The sequence below is a fragment of the Strix uralensis genome, chromosome 5 (assembly GCF_047716275.1).
Source record: "Strix uralensis isolate ZFMK-TIS-50842 chromosome 5, bStrUra1, whole genome shotgun sequence".
NCBI lineage: Eukaryota > Metazoa > Chordata > Aves > Strigiformes > Strigidae > Strix > Strix uralensis.
Window position 1 is genome coordinate 51,220,760 of NC_133976.1, and position 20,079 is coordinate 51,240,838.

At 41.8% G+C, this 20,079-nt stretch overlaps 1 long non-coding RNA gene across 2 annotated transcripts in view; it reads right to left on the reverse strand.

Moving 5' to 3' along the window:
• Window positions 1–14,672: 14,672 nt before the first annotated feature.
• The window catches only part of LOC141943754 (uncharacterized), a 125,191-nt gene continuing 119,784 nt past the window's right edge, over window positions 14,673–20,079 (reverse strand). For both annotated transcript variants that reach the window (XR_012629045.1, XR_012629044.1), the window contains one exon: window positions 14,673–15,158. This is a non-coding gene — a long non-coding RNA (uncharacterized LOC141943754). The remainder of the gene's footprint in view (window positions 15,159–20,079) is intronic.

Genomic DNA, 20,079 nt, shown 5'->3' on the forward strand with positions numbered 1-20,079 from the left:
TTTATCTCCTCAGCCAAGCTCCTCCAACTAATCCGTGTTTGAGTTATTGGAGAAAACTGGCTTCTACACACAATTTAAATATGAACACACATAACCCCAAACCCCAAGAAATGATACAATTTACCATATGGAAATTATTGATCAAAAGAAGTACTTCGTCTTAAAGTACTTCATACAAGCACAGCAAATTTGTTAGCTCTTGGAAACTGTATATAATATTCATACAACATCTACTGTGCATATTTATGAAATGGCAGCCAAGGAGTCAATACAGAGATTAAGATTACAGCCATCATCTCCTGTTCAGTCCTCAATGATTCAGAAAACCTGCCGCCTGGATTTTGGATTCTAAAGCGAAGGTAAAGTACATAACATTTCATAAACAGATTACATTAGTAAATTTGTGACTAGAAAAAGAAGCAAGCTACTGTAAGTGCAAAACTGTAATTCATAAGTAGTACAGTTTAAATTACAACATTGCTGAAACCGAGAGAAAACATACATCTGGGATTTTCAAATTCCTCCGAGTGGCTTATGAGCATGTACTTTATAGAAAATGAGGAATTTGGGAAAAATTAGGAATCAAAGCATCATTTCATCAAAATGCATACTAGGAATTCTCATTTAAGAGGATGGCTGGACAGATGAAAATTTGTGAAGGAAAAGCTACCTTGAAGAAGAATCTTTCAGCTATTGATACTCTTGCCCCTCAAAAACATTTGCAAACAAAATACACAGAGGGCAATTCAAATTCATGTTTTCTTTATTTTGCTGAGAAACTACAACTGAAACTTGTCAGTCTTGCAGGCAGCACCAATAAGCTTGAAGAGGTACTTGGTAAAAGATAAGTTCTTAGTGAATCTAGTGATACTGAGAAATAAGTGTTAGACGGTTGGGCTGAGACATCAGTGAGACGCATAGTACATCAAGAAAAATTAATTTTACAAGTGACACATAAAGGCAGAAAGTCAAAAAAGTGGAAAAGATTGGAAACCACAGACATTCCACATTTTGTTTTAATCTTTCTAGACTTACGAAGACACAAAGTCATAAAAACGTTTGACAAAATTTGAAAGCTTTATGAAGTACTGATTCGAGCACAAATACATTTTCAACTGAAGGCAGGGCTGCTTAGCAGCACAGATGGACCACTGCCATATAATGGGGGTACATGGACCTTGCCAGACAGTGCTAAGGCAGGCAGCTGCCAGTCCCTCCCTGCCTGCCACCTGTATATATAGGGCACATCTGCTCCACAACAGCCATAGGAGAACTAAGATATCCAAATATGAAAATCTGTATTTGTTACTGATCTTGCTATTTATGTAGGAATATACTTTAAAATGGACAATGGCTAACTATTAAAATAACAGTAGCTATCTTGCCTTCAAAAGAGTTTGATGGTTAGGACTGAACTCTCAGTATTTCATTATTTAACGTTTGGCTCCCCCTCAGCTTTATTAGGGGAAAGAAATGTGTTTAGCCTGGAAAAATATTTAGGGTGGTTTTAAACTGGTGTTAGCAAATCAAGATCATCCATTGGCTTGGGCACTAGTCTAAGACTTGGGAGACTGCATTTAATTTTGTACTCAGCCCAAAACTAGTCCTCTGAGTAACAATCCCCACCTATAAAAAGCAAATACTGATACCTTTCTACTGTGAAAAGAAACTGGAATATTGTGATGAAAAGCATTATAGAAGAGTCCAGTATTACTACTGATGTAAATATATTGGCAATCAATTAGGTGGTGATAACCAAATGATTTATGAGCAGTGAAAGAAATGGAAGTCTAGTTTCCCATGAAGAACATATCCCACAGCTTCACCTTTACAGAAACTCACAGAATCACAGAATCATCTAGGTTGCAAAAGACCTTGAAGATCATCTAGTCCAACCATTAACCTGACATTGACAGTTCCCAACTACACCATATCCCTCAGCGCTATGTCAACCCGAGTCTTAAACACCTCCAGGGATGGGGACTCCACCACTGCCCTGGGCAGCCCATTCCAATGCCTAACAACCCATTCTGGAAAGAAATGCTTCCTAATATCCAGTCCAAACCTTCCCTGGTGCAACTTGAGGCCATTACCTCTTGTCCTATTGCTTGTTACTTGGTTAAAGAGACTCATCCCCAGCTCTCTGCAACCTCCTTTCAGGTAGTTGTAGAGGGCGATGGGGTCTCCCCTCAGCCTCCTCTTCTCCAGACTAAACCACCCCAGTTCCCTCAGCCGCTCCTCGTACGACATGTGCTCCAGACCCTTCACCAGCTTCGTTGCCCTTCTCTGGACACGCTCGAGTAATTCAATGTCCTTTTTGTAGTGAGGGGCCCAAAACTGAACACAGTCATCGAGGTGCGGCCTCACCAGTGCTGAGTACAGGGGCAAGATCACTTCCCTGTCCCTGCTGGCCACGCTATTTCTGATACAAGCCAGGATACCATTGGCCTTCTTGGCCACCTGGGCACACTGCTGGCTCATGTTCAGCCGGCTGTCAATCAACACCCCCAGGTCCTTCTCTGACTGGCAGCTCTCCAGCCACTGCTCTCCAAGCCTGTAGCGCTGCTGGGGGTTGTTGTAGCTGAAGTGCAGCACCCGGCATTTGGCCTTATTGAACCTCATACAGTTGGCCTGAGCCCATCGCTCCAGCCTGTCCAGATCTCTCTGCAGAGCCTCCCTACCCTCGAGCAATCAACACTCCCACCCAGCTTGGTGTCATCTGCAAACTTACTGAGGGTGCACTCGATCCCCTCGTCTAGATCATCAATAAAGATGTTAAACAGGAGTGGCCACAAAACCACAAGCCCTGGGGGACACCACTCGTAACTGGCTGCCAACTGGATTTAACTCCGTTCACCACAACTCTTTGGGCCCGGCCATCCAGCCAGTTTTTTACCCAGCAAAGCGTGTGCCCATCCAAGCCGCGGGCAGCCAGTTTTGCCAGGAGAATGCTGTGGGAAACGGTGTCAAAGACCTTACTAGAGTCAAGGTAAACAACATCCACAGCCTTTCCCTCATCCAATAAGCAGGTCGCCCTGTCCTAGAAGGAGATCAGGTTTGTCAAGCAGGACCTGCCTTTCATAAACCCATGCTGGCTGGGCCTGATCATCTGGTTGTCCCGCATGTGTTGTAAGATGGTACTCAGGATGAGCTGCTCCATCAGCTTCCCGGGCACCGAAGTCAAGCTGACAGGCCTGTAATTTCCCGGATCATCCTTCTGACCCTTCTTATAGATGGGCGTCACATTGGCCAATTTCCAATCTGTCGGGACCAACCTGGTCAGCCAGGACTGCTGGTAAATGATAGAAAGCAGCTTGGCGAGCACCCCAGCCAGCTCCTTCAGCACCCTCGGATGTATCCCTTCCAGTCCCATAGACTTGTGTACGTCTATGTGATGCAGTAGGTCACTGACTATCTCCTCCTGAAATGCGGGGGGGTCGTTCTCCCAGTCTCTGTCTTCTGGCTGAGGAGGCTGGATTCCCTCAGTACAACTAGTCTTGCTATTAAAGACTGAGGCAAAGAAGGCATTAAGCATCTCTGCCTTTTCCTCATCACTCGTTGCCATGTTTCTTCCTGCATCTAGTGGGGATGGAGGCTCTCTCTGGTCTTTCTTTTGCTGCTCACATACTTATAGAGACATTTCTTGTTATCCTTGATTGCTGAAGCCAGATTAATTTCCAGCTGGGCTTTGGACCTCCTGATTTCTGCCCTGCATAGCCTCACAGCATCTTTGTAACCATTATGAGTCACTAGCCCCTTCTTCCAAAGGCTGTAAACTCTCCTTTTCTCCCTGAGCTGCAGCCAAAACTCCCTGTTCAGCCAGTGTGGTCTTCTCTGTCACCGGCTTCTCTTACAGCACCTGGGGACAGCCTGCTCCTATGCCATTAAGACTTCCTTCTTAAAGAGTGCCCAGCCTTCCTGGACCCCTATACTCTTCAGGACTGTCTCCCAAAGTGTTCTGTCAAGCAGTTGCCTAAACAAGCCAAAATCAGCCCATTTTCTGTCTCTACAAGGCCACTCAAGGCCCCCACCACACAGGAGACACGATGTGCTGTGGTCATTGCAGAGCTCCACAGGACATCAGTTTGGTTTGCCTATCTTTCCAGTAGCATAAATGTGGATCTTTTACCTCTACTCAGTCATCAATTTTGTCAGAAATCCGAGAAACGTAACTACCTTTGAGATGTCTATGCCTCTTTCAGTTTAAACTTAAACTGCCCCATGGCTTCAAAAGATATGTGGTGGGGAGGGACATTGAAAGACAGAAGAGGTCACCTCTGCTTCCCTAAGGAACTAGGCAAAACCCATAGGGTGGTTTTAGTCTGTGTTTGAACTAGTCACCAATCGTTCATGACCCATTCCCTTCCCATTACAGAGAAAAGTAATAGCTCTTTTGTTCTTCACTTGAGGTACTGAAAAGGTTGGCCAGAGCATCAGTACTTCACCCTGCAAGTGTTAGGGTGAATGTGTTTGCTCAGCTACTTTAGATCCAGGCTGACTCTGTGACGACATCTGTAACAAAGAGCTGATGACTGGAGGCCAGCTCCTGTGCTACAGAAAGCCTCTTTCAAGTCACTGCAATTACTTGCATGAGTAACAAGCGTATGTACTAATAAAAGGTTGCATGGCTAGCATTAATGCCAAATCCAAGTGCTCAAAGTCATTACTTCTATCTAGTGGTACAGAACATGAATGTTGTAGGATTTGCATGGGTCCCCCAAGTAACCCTAATTAAAGACAGAAATAATAGAATTGTCTCTGTTAACAACAAAAAATTGCTCTAGTGACTGATTTTTTTTTCCCACCCACCCCAAGACTGAATCACTGTGTGGAATATGCCACGTAGTTTGCTGGAGTAGCTGGAGAGACAGGCACTGGAATTACAGAAAGCCCAGCAGCATGCAAGAAAACTTAAGTCATAAATATGTATGAGTTGATGTAAAAAATAAACCTGATATTAATATAACCAAAATCTGAGATAGAGAAGATCTACTGCTGAGTCATGCAGAGCACTCTTTGCCAAATGCCTCAGCTAAGAAATTATTCTGCATGAAGTTGAAAACCTGCCACAAAACAAACACTTTCAAATTCCACCCTAAAAAGATGTTGTGATACCATGGCCATTCTGATCCCATTACTTCAGAGACATTAGCTCTTGCTGGCAAGTTTCCTAGGCACTCTCCAGTAAATAGCACAGAAAATGGGTAAATACAAACAGGAAAGGGGATTGGTGTAATTCCACTGCAGAGTAAAACTCAAATATTTTAAACACATTCTTTGGGGTTACTTATCTGCTCACTTTGGTATGTGCTAATATACATACGTAGCTTCTGTTTCTTTGGGTCTTAGACACAAACTTAGTCATCTCCATCAGTCTAGGCATGTTTGAGGCTATTTCAAAGATTTTTCAACAAAATGCATAAAGTGCCAAATGAAATAAGCAGGGAGCCCTTTGTTATGCAGGCTGTAGGGGACGCCAGTAGTACCGATCATTTAAATTAATCTTATTAGGACTGTCTTCATTACAGCATAAACATAACATGGATTTTCAATGTCATATAAAGATTTAGCGATAATAGAGTTATGGGCATTGTTTTGATCACCCTTCTGCATAACTGCAAAAAAGCTGAAGGTCTTTGGGTTTTTTTTAATATGTGAAGGTCTATACAGCACTGATTCAAACACTGTCCTCTCTCTGAAAGTTAATGCACTATTTGTTCATGGCTTTGTATATAAGCAGATGCAATAAATGTTGGTTTTGTTGGGAGTCACTGTGTACATGCATTGCATCAGCAATTCAGTTAAATATTTTAAAATGGTCAGAATAGAGGCCACTAAACAGAGGACAAGTTTTAACTATAAAAGGAGGTTCACAGTCTTTCTTAAAACATAAACAAATACTCCTGTAGCTATACAGTAATCACACAGTGCTTAATGGCATCTGTTATTATAAACTTAACCTATCAAAGTCTTCTAGATTTGTATTTTAATGTTAGAAGTTTACTGAATCTAGAATCTAAAGTGCCATTTTTAAGCCATATAGTATTACACTGCTAAATGCCCGTTTGGCCAGTCCTTGATTTTCTTGCCAAACCTGTCTATGTAAAAATTGTAGTAATGATTTAGACATGAGGAAGAATCTTGGGTATAAGCAAAGGAGGATTAAAAATCTCTCTCAGTTAAGCATTTTTTTTTAAAGTTAAAATGTTCACACTAAAAGAATAATGAGTGGGACCTTTCATTCCTCTTCTTTTCCTGGTATAGAGCAGGTAAGATTTGTAATTTCATAAAATACTAGATAAAGTTTGCAAACAAAAAAACCCTGCTTTTTTATATATGGAAAATAAAAAGCCTAGGGCAAATGGGCACTGGGATTTCCTGTGGAATAATGAAATGCTACATGGCCACATAGTTCTTAAGAATCAACCCTTCAACAGCCGAGGCTTCCCTTTCATTAATGCCAGCTACATGCATTACTGGGTCAACTGACAATACAATTTTAATCTGGATCAAATATGCATGCACCACTGTATTTCTTTATCTTCTGAACTAACAAGAGTGTGGGATATAGTGTTAAAGCAGTTTTATACTTTCTTTTGACTATAAGTTGATTGCAGACAAAAAACCCACCCATCAAATGCATTATAAAGCTGGCCAGAACGAAGTTATTGCTTTAAAACAATACTAATGCATTTTGTTAGGTAGGGTAGGTTTGCCCCAGACCTGCAATTTTACTATTTGTGCTGGTAACTTTTCTAATCCACCATTAGGTACTCTGAAAGCAGATTTACCAAGCCATGTAACAACAGCTTGGCCTCTATACCTGTCTTTTATTAGATGGTTGCTAGATGTAATGGCAAGAGGAATGACAGTAATGCATATGCTCCTTATTTCCAGCTTGGCATCATAATGATACTGAAATGGCTCTTCCAAAACTGGATATTATATACTGTACAAGTCTATACCATGGGCCGTCTCCACCTCAGTAAATTTTTGAACCAAATAAGCAAGAAAAAGCATCTTCTAAAGAAAAGATCTTTTTAAGGTTAAAGATTACAAAACCGATTAAAACCATCCAACCTGCAAAATGTTTCAGTGGGGGTTTAACTACTTGGCTAGAATATGTGTTCAGTGCACCAAAATCTCTTGATGAGTTTGCCAGGTGATTTGGATGAACAAGAAATGGAAAATCAGATGTACTCTTTGAAGTTGGCATATTTTATTCATATTAGATGTTTCTGATCAAATATAGTGATTTCCCGTAGTGAGTAATAAAGCCTTTTTTGGTGGGCAATCGGACAATTTTGATTTGTATAAAAATCATTCCTTTTTAAGACTGTGTAGCGTAATCACAGACCCTGACAGTGTAATTGCAAAAATATAAGGTTGAAAGGAGGCGATGGTCTCAGCTGCCCAGCAATATGATGTCCACAGCCAATTTGTACAAGACATTCATTCTATAGCCTGGCCCAAGGCAGAAAAAGAAATGACCGGGCATTCAGTGCTTCATTTCAAGACATTCAAAGAAATCTCCCAATAGGTGTCAGATATTGAAGGCTGGAATCCTGGCTCCCTTGCAGACAGTGGGAGTTTTACTGCTGACCTCAGTGAGGCATTGCAATCAATATTCCAGTCTACACTAAGGAAAGAGAAGAACTATTACACATTGTTCATGGCTGGGCGGGGCTCTTCTGGTCATCCTGACTTTTGATTCCCATTAAGGACTGGGGTCCCTGTTAGGTAGAAACACAGTTTGGGACTCTGTTGACATGGAAAGGCAGATAACGTGTACATATACATGTCAGAAAGGTGTGTGAGGCTACAGCAGTAGGCCTGGTTGAGTGTGGGAACCAGAGTGAATCCCCCAGCTGCACAACACAAGGCCCCTGCTCTGAGGTCTCACAAGGAGACCTGTGCTCACCTATAGATATACATGGGATCTAGGAGAAAAAAAAACATGCATTGAGAGTCACAACCTTATACTTTCAATATTGGGATACTAGATATGGAGCGATCTCAATCTTACTGGGGGTTTGCAAGTAAAGGCCCTGAAACAGAAAGCGGTTTTGTGAAGTGGTGGGCAATTAGTTGTAATAAGTAATTTACTGAAGTGATCCAAGAGTCTTATGTTTACAAAGGACACATTGATGTTTAAGTACTATTTTTATGAATGTAACAAACAGCAAAAAGGTATTCTTAGATCTGAGCAGAAATTGATGCTGAATGAGGTTTCTAACCTGAAATGTATTTTAAGAGTATTAAAGAGATTTTAAAATGAAGTTGCAGTCAGGAATTCAAATTGCAGTTTCTTATTAAAGATGTTGGTTTCATGATGTCTGCTACCCTACTTACAAAGAACAAGTGCTGGCTACTCTAACTATCTCTGCATCGCAAAAACATTTACAGATGATTATAACAGGTCTGTCCATTTTTTAATTGCCAAGGTCCAGATTATTTCTTACCGAGACAAAACTATGTAAAGGCTAGAACTTTGTACAGTTACCATTTGGTATTTCTCACTGACCGTTTAGTGCAAAGTATGGCTGGGATTTGCGGCTCTGAGTTACACTCCTCTGCATCCGTAGGGTCATCACACAAAACCTGAACCCCCCCTGACAGCCTGAGGTGTCTGGGGAGGCCTCTGGGGCTTCTTTGCTTTGCTTCAGAGCTACTACCCAGCAAGGCTCCCTCTTCATCCCTGCTCTCACCAAATCCTCCCTTGAACCCACCAAATGCAGATTTGCTAGGATCTTTAGCATGCCCTTCTTCCCAAATGTGTTCCTTTCTGTTCTTTCTTTGTGATACCACAGGGAACATCTGCTTCCTCCACAGCAGTTTATATCTTTCTCTGAGAGCTGAGCTGACACAGGGGCAGATCCCAGGGGCTGTCCCCCATGGCAGCATACCTCCATCGTCCATCAAGCAACCCACCAGGGGAGTGAGACTCGGTCACAAAATAAATCCCATTTCCTTTCCATATACCAAAGAATATTTCTAAGACCCACAGCTGACAGCAATACTTCTTGCAGCAACGGAGCCCAAAACCAAAAAAGACAGTCATCCAATGCCAGGTAAATATGCTGAAAGAAAACTGTTATCATCTGATGGAGCAAATGTGTCCCTGTTAAAGCAGAGGGTCTCTGGGCCATCCCACCCTTCCACCTCTACCAGCACAGCCCAAAGGGTAGACAGATCACATGATGATTACTAGTGCCTTCTTGAAGCATGTTTTTGTATACCATTTATCTGGAGATTTTTTTTTTTTGTTGGTCATCCCCATTGTCCTTAGAAATTTGCATTTAATGAGTAGACTACATGTATTTTTATGGCTGATGTTTCATAACAGCAAATAAAAAATACTTAACTGCATCTGGGCAGCATGCAACTGAATCCTAATCCTACATTTAACCAGTCCTGGAAGAAGTGTCTTCTGTCCTTGCCCCCTGAGAACGGAGCTTGAGCTGCCAGAAAGGCCTGCTGAGGAAAGGAAAGGTCATCAGCCCCTGTGATTAACTCGGTCTCTTTGAAGAGACCTGTTTGCTGTGGACTTCAGGAGACTGAGGATATTATGCCTTCTGTTACAAAAAGCTGTGATGGCTGAACAGCACCCAACAGATCACTGAGGTGTCATGTCACCAACTTCAGCTTAGCAGATAGCGTAGGCGAGAACGCATCACGTTCAGCATTCAGGCACCTCCTGGCAAAGTTTTCCTCTCTCCACCCTGACCGCTCAGTTTTACATCACCTTTGCTCACAGCTACATTCAAACATGATGAAGTCTTGTAATCCATGTGTTTTTACCATCATTACACAATCATTACACAAGCAATTGCTAGTTCATTTGGTGCCTTTTTCCCCCTTTTCCCCCCGCCTCCTCAGGGTCTGCTCACAGCAGAAGCTAATGCCATTTTTAGCAGCTAAGAAAGACTGTGGTGGGACAGCAGAGGACCTGCTGACCAGCAACATGTCATGTAGTGTCAGAAGTGGAGGAGCATGTGGGGAGTCTCTGCACAGAGTAAACAAGAAGGGCTATTTAGGGGAAATAACAGAAAGCATTGATAACAAGAAATATGCTTTAATCACTCACTAACAGAACTGTCCTTACACATCCTTCTCCACAGAGGTCCCACAGCTTCTTTTGCATTTGTGGAGAAATTACCAAGTTGAGAGCCTGATCCAATTAAAAAAGTTGGATGTAATAACAAAATTAATCCATATTATACTATTATAATACACATACGTACACGGACTGATATAAGAGGGTATAGGCTGCCTTAACTATGGCATTCTCCACCTGTTGAAAACTTGACCATTCAGCATTAGTAACAATTGTTCAGTCTAGTATTTTTTATGCAATTAATACACAAGTATGACTATCAGTATATCTGTCTACATTTGAAACAACTACAGATACATTTTTTCCCATGTCACGCTGAAAACTTTTTATCTGTTCACTTTCTTCGCCTTTGGCAATTCCTAGTCAACAACAGAATTCATTTCTCACCTCAGACCCATTCACCCTCTTTCCAGGAAGCTGTCAAAAACCTTCAAATTTATTCTTTATTACTTCTTTTTCCTTATTCCACTGTCCCGTTGACACACAGTCCTATGTTTGTAAACCCCGCTGAACTGCTGTATGTGCGGCTTGTCCAACACTGCTACAGAGCTAAAGGCAAAATGGAGGCTGCGTTTCCTCCAGCCCAGGAGCTGTTTTGCCCTATCCCCTGCTAGGAGTCAGTTGCCTACCAAAAATGGTTCTCTTCTTTAACCTTTGGTGTAAAGTTCAGGCCAAATCCATCACAGAACAGTGATTCCTGGAAAGGTATGAAACCCAGAAAATTAACATTTTTCCAAATTATAGCCAAACTAGGAAGATGTGAGGAATAAGATGCCGAGCGCTCCTATAACTAGCTAAAAATCTACTGAAGTCTTTCTGGGCTTGCCGCAGCACAGCGGCTGAGTCACAACTCCCAAGGCTTCCAGTTAACAACTAAAAGAGAGTAATGATCAATATCATTTTTCTCAGTGAGTGATTAAGACTACTTTTAACAATGCAGTCATGCATACTATGTACTAAAAGGGGTGATTCATTAGTTACTTGGAAGAGGAGCATCTTCTTTTCTCAGTTCAGAAGCCAGAGGGATTAGCCAGTGCCCCATGAGCATGGCTGATTAGCATGTAGAAAGAGAGGAGAGGAAATACTGGCTACTTTTGTCCCTGTCCTCACATCTGCAGTGCTCTTCTCATTAAAGCAAGAAAGAAATGGGGGGATTTTGTATTCAGCAGTGACATTGTTTTAGTCATACTTTGCATAAATCTGACACCAGAGCTGGCTGCTGGCAGCTACTGGCAGCTCCCTCCTCTGCTCGGCAGTCACAGGCACCTGCCTCCATCCCAGAGCATGATCTTCGTGGCCCTGCCAAGCAGCCTGAATAGCAATACCAGCTGCTCTGCGCACCACCTTCTGATGTTGCTCTGGCACATACATGGGAAATTTGTTCATCCTGATTTCTGCAGTGATTGCCTCTTCTGAAATAAAATAGAAGAGTTATGGGTAGAACTGGCAAAGAGGACAATGACAATAATGTATTTTTTCTTTTTTGAACCATATTGTTGCTGAAATGAAATTTCTAACAATTCCTCCCAGCTTTCCATCATCTTAAGTTTGCTAATGATAATCTTCCTTTTAAGATGAGGTCATGCGTACAGTAAAGAATATGTCCCTCCCAAGCCTTTTTAGGTTTGGTAGCTCCACATTTTAAGGCATTCTTTGTAACGCCCTGGTGGTGCAACAGAGCAGCTCGATGGCATAACCATCTGAAAAGTAGTGCTGGGATTTCTTACAGTCTTCTTCCTGTGAGGAGAAATGATGTTGCCAAAGCTGGCATGCAAAACATTTCCAACAAGTGGAAATTGATATTGCTCTTTTCATCATGACGCGAGTTTAATTTATGGGCAAGTACAAAGCAATTTTTTTCCTGAAGAGACTGATCAAACTGTCACATGCAAGACCTACATCTCTTTCCCCTTTTCTTAGAGCCCAAATATCAGATACAAGTATAACTGACATGCAACTCAATTTGCATGCTTCTAACTGCAGTCTCATGTAATAATCATTTGGACACGCTGTACTCAGAAAACTGGCAGCAATTCCAAGATTGACGTATGTGACAGACCTCTGGCACCAGCTTAAAGATACTCAGTATCTGCAACGCTAGTTTATATACAATACCCTTGCATCCAAACATAACCACCGCACTATTCCTAAGTACTGTTATATCCTGGATTGTACCAATTTCATAGAAACTCTGCATCACTCATTTTGTCTTTGTCTCAGTGTTTCTCTCTCTGCTTTTGCTTAGTCTTTCTTTTGACCCAATCCCAGCTACCCCTTTTTGCCTTTCACCTCTCTTCTCCTGTGTCACGGGTTGCCTCCTTGGCTGCCACAGCACCAGCTATTTAAGCAAAATGATTCATCTTCTCCCTTACTCATGCCTCTCTTTTCTTGAAGAGGTCTGGGTGGAATGAAAGGCAATGCAGTGCCTCCACATCCCAGGACAACTCTGACCCACGTGAAGCGGTAGCAGCTCTAAGGGGTGGATAAGCAACCCCTGTCAGTCCTTCCCTCCCCAAACACATTTAAGCAGTATCCTGCCCTGAACGTGGCATACCCTCAATTCTCCTGTGCTGGTTGGTATTTTTACCAGCCTTTCATTACATGAATTCCTTCTTATTTCACCTTGTTGAGTGCAGACCATGCTTCCCATAATGATGACGAGGAAAAGAGTCTCTGTAGCTGCCTGTCTAGCTGACTGCCTGATAGAAAGACCACAGGGATTTTGGTTTATATTATTAATTATATAAGGGTGCTTAAAGCCTTGGCTACATAAATTCCAAACAATAAAATTCCAAACATACAATTTGAAGCAAATATATTACTACTGAAGTAAGAAGTGCTTTGAAAAAAAAAAAAAAAGATTTTTTGCAATTCAAGGAGATGATATTTTGGTCTAAAACAAGGATAATTTTTGTGGTTTTGAAGGTCAAAAAAAGGTCTCTTGAAAAACAAACAATTGACTTGAACATGGCCAGGGTTTTCTTTCATTAAATAGTGAAATATATTGACCAAAAGAAGGATCTTCTGTGAAAATCTCATCTTCAGTCAAAAAGTTTAAATCTCCTTAATCTCCTGAATATATGCACAGCTCACATTGGACATCAAATGAAATCATCCTCATTATAACTGTGCATATAACCACTGAAGAGCAATTTATTCCATATGAAAACAAAGCATTATCAATTCCACATGTGAGGTTATTTTTTTCTTTCACCATTACGCTTCAGCTTTCACCAGAAGCTTCAAAGACAAATAAGTCATTAGTCATTTAACTGGTGATATATAGTAGTCATATTTGTCATCTCTGGCAGGGTGTTACTTTTAAGCTCAAGTTAAAGCCATTCATTTGTGTCCTAAGTGACATATCTACATAAACTTCATTGCAGCAGATCTCTGATAATGCTGAACAGAGAGCAAGGTCAGACCTTGGGAAGGAAAAGCGAGCGCGGTGCTGAGTGACTGCTAAGATTATTTTTTTCTGTATCTCAGTCGAATTTGTATGTTGCTCTTCTCACACTTCCTTGGAAATGGCTGCATCATTGTAGGTAAAACATTTCCTGCCTTCTCCCTTCAGCTCCCCACAAGAAACAACCAGAGGCATTTATTTAGCATTGAAAACATCTGAACAATTTATTCACATTGAAGAAAGTATGGGAGAACTGAAAACAGTGTAATTTGGTGGAAAGGGCTGGGCAGTCTTTTCCTAGGAGTTAATACCTATGCTCTGCATAATGGCAAAATTGCCTTTTTTCTTTATCAGTAATTCGGTGAGGTTGTTACTCTGCCACTCTCTGAAAGGTCATCTATAATGGTTAATATGTAACTCACCAATGTGTCAGTTCTTCCCTAAAGTGTCATTTCAGGCACTGCAGGGGAATTCCCTCTGATATCTGTGCCAGAGCAAAGGTACGCTGGCAGCTGCAGTTTCACAAAGTGGACTTCAGCTCCAAGGCCTGCTTGGGAACGTCTGTCTCCCATCCCTGCCTTGCCTCCGGCTGCTTCTGCACACTCATGCTGTTCTGCAACTGTTGTTGGGGCTGTGCTGTAAATCAGGTCACTGAGATGATTCAAGTTGCAAATAATCTTTTTTATTTACAGGGATGTTCTTAATACAGGTTGCTTTTTTTACCAGAACAATGCCAGAAACCGCAGTGCTGGTGCAACTGAGGAGGCAGGGCCCTGGGTGGGAGAGAGAGGAGGGAAAAACAGTCAGGATAGCGGGCACTGAGGAGGAAGCGTGCCTGGGTTCATGGAACTGCTGGCTCAGTTGGTGTCTCTTCCACTAATAAGGGCAGAACGCACTCAGGAGGGTGTTATCATAAACCATTATCAAACAGAAAGTTCACACACAAAAGGATCATGCATTGGTTTAAAAAAGACTAAAGCTAAACAGTAAAAATTGCTCCATATGTGACCTGCAGAAAAAGTAGCTATATACATAGGTGTTAGAGAACTTGTGCATATATATACACATATATTCACACACATATGCACACAAAAATCATCTCTAAATTTAAAAAAAATGCAAAATATGTCTCACTTCAGAGCTTTTGCCAGCCTTCAAAGCCTGCACGCAGCTCTGATCCCCTGGATGGTCGGTTCACGAAAGCAACAACCAGGAAAGCCTATAGAGGGAGCAGGTCGCCTTCTTTTCCTGACAGGAGTTTTCAACCCTAAGTGATGATCCTGAGAGAACGAAGAGACAAAGGTAGAGGGTGAAGATGTCTCAGGGAGCAGACCCAAGAGCCAGAGCAGCTACCCTGCAAACAGGGGGAGCAGCAGCAGCACCTGCCTCTCAGGGCATGGGCGAGAGGGCTGCAGATCCACATCTGCTGTCTTTTCTTTCTTCCCTCTTCTTCATGTTCACACTTTGAGCCCTGCAAGGAGTCAAGAATCTCAGTATTTTCCCCTTTCTGCAGTCGCTGGGATGTCCCCACACTTCAGCCTCTTCTCTGCACATTGCAGGATGGAGATTTGCCTGATTGGAAATTGAGCAGAATTTCATCTTCCAACACCTATGGCCAAAGTAATAGAGCACTGCCTAGAAGTAAGGGAAGAATGCAGTAAGAAAAGCCTGGCATTTCCTGTTGAACAAAAAGAATATACATAGAAAATGTATAACTGTATGTCACAGACAACATAAGAGAAGCAGTATTAAGCAGAACCAATACTAAAGCTGCATTCAGAAGACAGGATATCAGAAATATCAGTTAGTTGTTGTCAGTAGAAGCTATGTGCCTGAACTGAACGTTATGTTTATTCTAATTTACGTATGCATACACAAAAATTTCTAAAAATCTTTAACACGTGTATACGTGTATTGTAGGTCCAGAAAGCTGGTAGTTTTTTGTACAACTGTAAAGCCCAGAAGGCCCAGCCTAGTCAGAATTGCATTTGCTGAGCATGACACAAATCTGTACCAAGAGCCTTTGCCTTACCATGTTTATAATAGCCCAACAAAAGAGAGGATAAGATTTTTTTTTTTCTTTTCCTTGTTGAAATGGATAGGGAGCTGTGACTAAAAAGTTTAACAGAAACCGGATCCTGTCAAACAAACCCAGACTCAACTTTTGAGATCAAAATACAAGCAACTAAAAAATACCTGTTTGGGAGCAATGACTTTCATAAGATTCTTGACTGAGCAGCATATGCATTCTCAACTTAAAAATAACAGTTACAAATTAAAAAATGGTGCACAATATATGGCAAATACACATGCCTTATTTACAATGTTGTACCTGTGAGTTCTCTTTGTAGAAAGACTGGCCACTATAGAAAGAAAGAGTGTGCACCAGCTGACTTACATTTCTGTAAAAATCTAAGAACTGGCATAAAGCATACAATATTTATACATTTAAATTATACTAAGGATTTTTTCCCCCCCACGCACTAAGGTCTAATAATACTTTAGCGTTTGTCTCCTGGGGAGCGAGAGCAGGTCTTAGGATTGCAACATAAATAGTTAAGCACAAGTCATGCAGCAGTAAAAGAGAAAAGGAATACTCTATGCCCTTCGATTCCCAGGGACTGCAGCATGAGGCACTAAAAAAAAGACAAAGTTACTTTTCCTCAACTAATCCATATAACATGTTTCACCATTTGATACAGGTTTGCCTTTTTTTTTTTTTTTTTTTTTTTCTTGCATCATTAGAGAGAGGCCATTTGAGGAATATATACTGCACAGTGATGTAATTCAGTGACTTTCTGGAAAACAAAAATGCAGCCCTTTTTGCGGTGCACTAATGAAACACAACTGGCAGTTTTCTTCAAGTTGAGCCTAACTAGAAGCAGGCAATGTACCATGTAAGCTCAAGCTCAGTGGTCTTGGATCACAATGTAATTTTTCATGGTTTTTTTATGATTGAATATGACCTGAACATACCCTGCTGCTGAAACCAGGCCAGTGACAACGAATACATTACCATACAAGCTGTGTTGGTGTTACCAAGAATGGCTCAGCAAATATATTTTCCTTTTTATCCAAATTCTAGGTAGCTTTTGTCCATACCAACATGTGAGACCATCATTTCTGAGTATCTCCCAAGGGCATATCCACAGAAAGGTTGTCCTACAGTTCCATGAGGACAAAGGCCCCTGTCATGAGTTTGCCGTGTCATAACTTTTTTTGCACAAGGGCATTGAATGGTACTCAGTGACACTACTACAGAAACACTATATAATTTTGCATATTTAGTATTCTTTACCTAGGAGTGGTCCAAGTCTGGGAAATAAGATCAGGATCAAAAAGCATTTGCCTTAAGAGGAACAAAATCCCCCATGGTGACACACAGGGTAGTCAAAAGAGGAAGCCATAGTGCCTTCGTGCTTTATGGGCATGTTTCCCATCAAAAATAACTGAAGTAAGAGATCCTTGTCTATTTAGCCTGATAGAGGAGTCCTATCTCCAGGCAGGCACAATGTGGTAGCCCTGGCAAGCAATGAGTGCCTGAGCTGGGATGTGCTGTGTGTCCTGGCTTAGGGCACATCCTGCTTTTTCTCCAAGCAACATGTGGGAGAGACAGGCAGCATGTGTCCCACGTACCACCACGACCCTTCCTGCCCCAAGCCGCAGGAAAGCTGCCATCGCAGCTCTCTGCAGCCGGCAGCAACCACAGCTTGTGAGCAGCGGGTCCCACCCCCTCTGTGAACCAGTCTGAAGATGAAAAGTGCTGCGTAAGCGCCAGCCATTATTGTTACTGGCAGAGCTGTGTGGGGACGTTTGCACGCAGCGCCTGTGGGCTTGGCTAACCACTAACCAGCGTGGAGCCTTTACTCTTAGAAACACCAAGCAATATTCTCCAAACATATTGCCATTTGCAAAAGAAAGAGTCATTCTGACAACTAAGTCTTCCAGTGACTAAGTGGCCAGTGTGGTGCCGGCATTAAACAGCTGGCAGGATTTCTATCATAAACATTGCTATCAGGCCATTGTATCTCAGCTGTAAAAACTTGCTCCAAGCTGATATTTGGCAAACAAGACCCAGCAAGATAATCCTTTTTTAAACACATTATCCTATTTGAGTAATCTACAGACATGTAAATCAAGAAGTCTGCAAGTGTGGGCCTCACTGACACCTTTGCTGATTCTTCTCCGCTGATGCTACGGGCACCATGGGAAGTGAGCACCCGGCCACCCCAGAGTGCTGCTCGCTCTGGGGCTTTCCTTTTACCTCCAAATGCCCTGGACAGTTCAGATAAAAATGCTGAGGAGGGACAGGGCAGAGCAGACAAGCTGCAGTCAGTGAGGAAACCCAGAGAAGACCTTCCCCAGGAGAAAAGCCCATCTCCCAAGAGCACACACCTAGCAAGAGACACAGGTGGAAACTCCCAGAGTCTACCTCCCCATATACGTGCCTCCTTCCAGATATGGAGTAGCTAGCTTTTCCGTATAAGCGAAAGAATAATTGCATATATTTCTATCTCAGAGGAAATGCCTGTTGTTGCTTCAAAATTAAAACAGCTTCTTGGTCATAATGGCATAATACTGCACTGGCTACACAGTCCTCTCGTGTTTCAAAATGTTTCCTGTCAACTCTACCACATCTGACAAATTCTTTGGTGGAAACCACTGCCCCTTCCAAGTGAAGATTTCCAGATCTGTGCAGAATATCTCCGGGACAAATAAGCAGTTAAATGCAACAGGGCTGGAAAACTCAGCACTGAACAAACGGTAGCAACTCTTCATGTAACCACATTAAAGTATTCAGGATTTATAGTCAGAAATACTCTTTTCATTGATTTCATTATTAGAAGTCTGTTACAGCTAAAGTTTTTTTTTTTAAATGCTGAATCTTATTTCCAAATGCCCTTAGGGAACAACAGCCACAACAATAAAATTAGGAACCCATTACTGAAGATAAAATTAGAATAACTAAGCTTGACACTATACAGGGAAAAGGCAGTGTTAAAATGTATGAGGTAAAATGTTCTCTAACTGTCCCAATGTTAAACTTCATTTTGTCCTTGGAATGAGCATGGGCAGAAATTTGTGACAAGCTACTACATTATTAAACACAACTGTGTTTTGTGCAAGTTACGTGCTAAATCAGTATATTTTTTTCAGTATAGTTAAGGCCAAAGATGCTTAATAAGATATTTTTAATTAATTTTTAATTTACAAGACTCTTTTTTTTAAATGCTTTTTACACTCCCTTCCTTCAGGATTATGACTCAGAGAAGTACTAAAAAAAATCAATGGTTTACTTTTCAGTCCTGTTTACACAGGAAACCTGGAGGGATATCTTAAGTGAAAGAGATTCTTCAGCACGTGTAGAGAAACCACTGCCATTGCACCTACCACCTCCATGGCAAAAGCAGCAGAATGTGACAGGTATCCACCTATCTGTACTAGGGCAACCACTCAGATACTTCGCAGTGAAATTTCCTAAAGAAGGTAGGACTAAGGTTTCAGAGCATACATACTACTGTGCCCTGGACTAGAGTTAGGCTTCCCTTATCACTCCTGAACAAGTGTCTTCATGAGACAGACATTCTCACACTACTTGTGCACAGTGCACGCACAGGTTGTGCAAGCTGGAGAATGACAGTTACTTGTGACCATCACATTAAAAAATGCATTTACTTTTTTCTTCAGGAGCAAAGAAAGAAACCACATATTTCCAAAACCAGAACTGTGTCGTACTATCCAAAACAGGATAAAAAGGGCAGGAGGTTGTTGTGATCTGCTCTTTCCTCTCACAATAGGTAACTAACTCTCCCCTTCCTCCTCCTCTTTCAGCCTCAAACATGTGGCTGTCATAAAGTCTTTAAAGGAATATTGTCAAATACATTCACCAAACATTCTGACACTGATGAAAAAGAATCATTCAAATGAAAAAAATAGAGTAATGAAAATACTCTGTTTAGAGCATTGCTTCACATTAGTGAGCAGCTCATTTGCTATTCCTGGGTATTAGAGTCGAGTTCAGTGCTTTTGCAATAGATATTTTTAAACAAAGGTTAAAAAACATATTTGTCTTATGTTACATACTCGAAATGTCTGGAAACAAACAAGCACGCTCTTCTTACGGTAGTGTCTATAGGTCTTGAAACAAGCAGGCAGACCAAATACACATGGGTTTCACAAACTGTTCTCTAGCAAAAATCTACATATATGAGCTGACTCCTTATCTCCACTTCAATCAAATGAGCTTATTGTTAAAGTTTTACAAAGCAACCCAGCAGCAAGGTGAAAGTTGAAGAGATTATTGAATAATAGATAAGAATATTTTTAGTCAGCTCAGATGTATTCATGTATCTAAGAAAGCACCAGGAAAAAGCCCTCAGAAAGGTGCTGGCTGAATTCCAGCAAAATCAACCCGACTGTCAGCACCCCATGAGGGCCGATGGCTCCCTGGGACCAGGGTGCTGGGGGCTCCCCATGGGAGGTGGTAGGGCAGAGTCCAGAACAGGGCTGTCAGAGGGGCACAGGGGCACCTAAAGCCACCCCAGCCCTGGGGAAG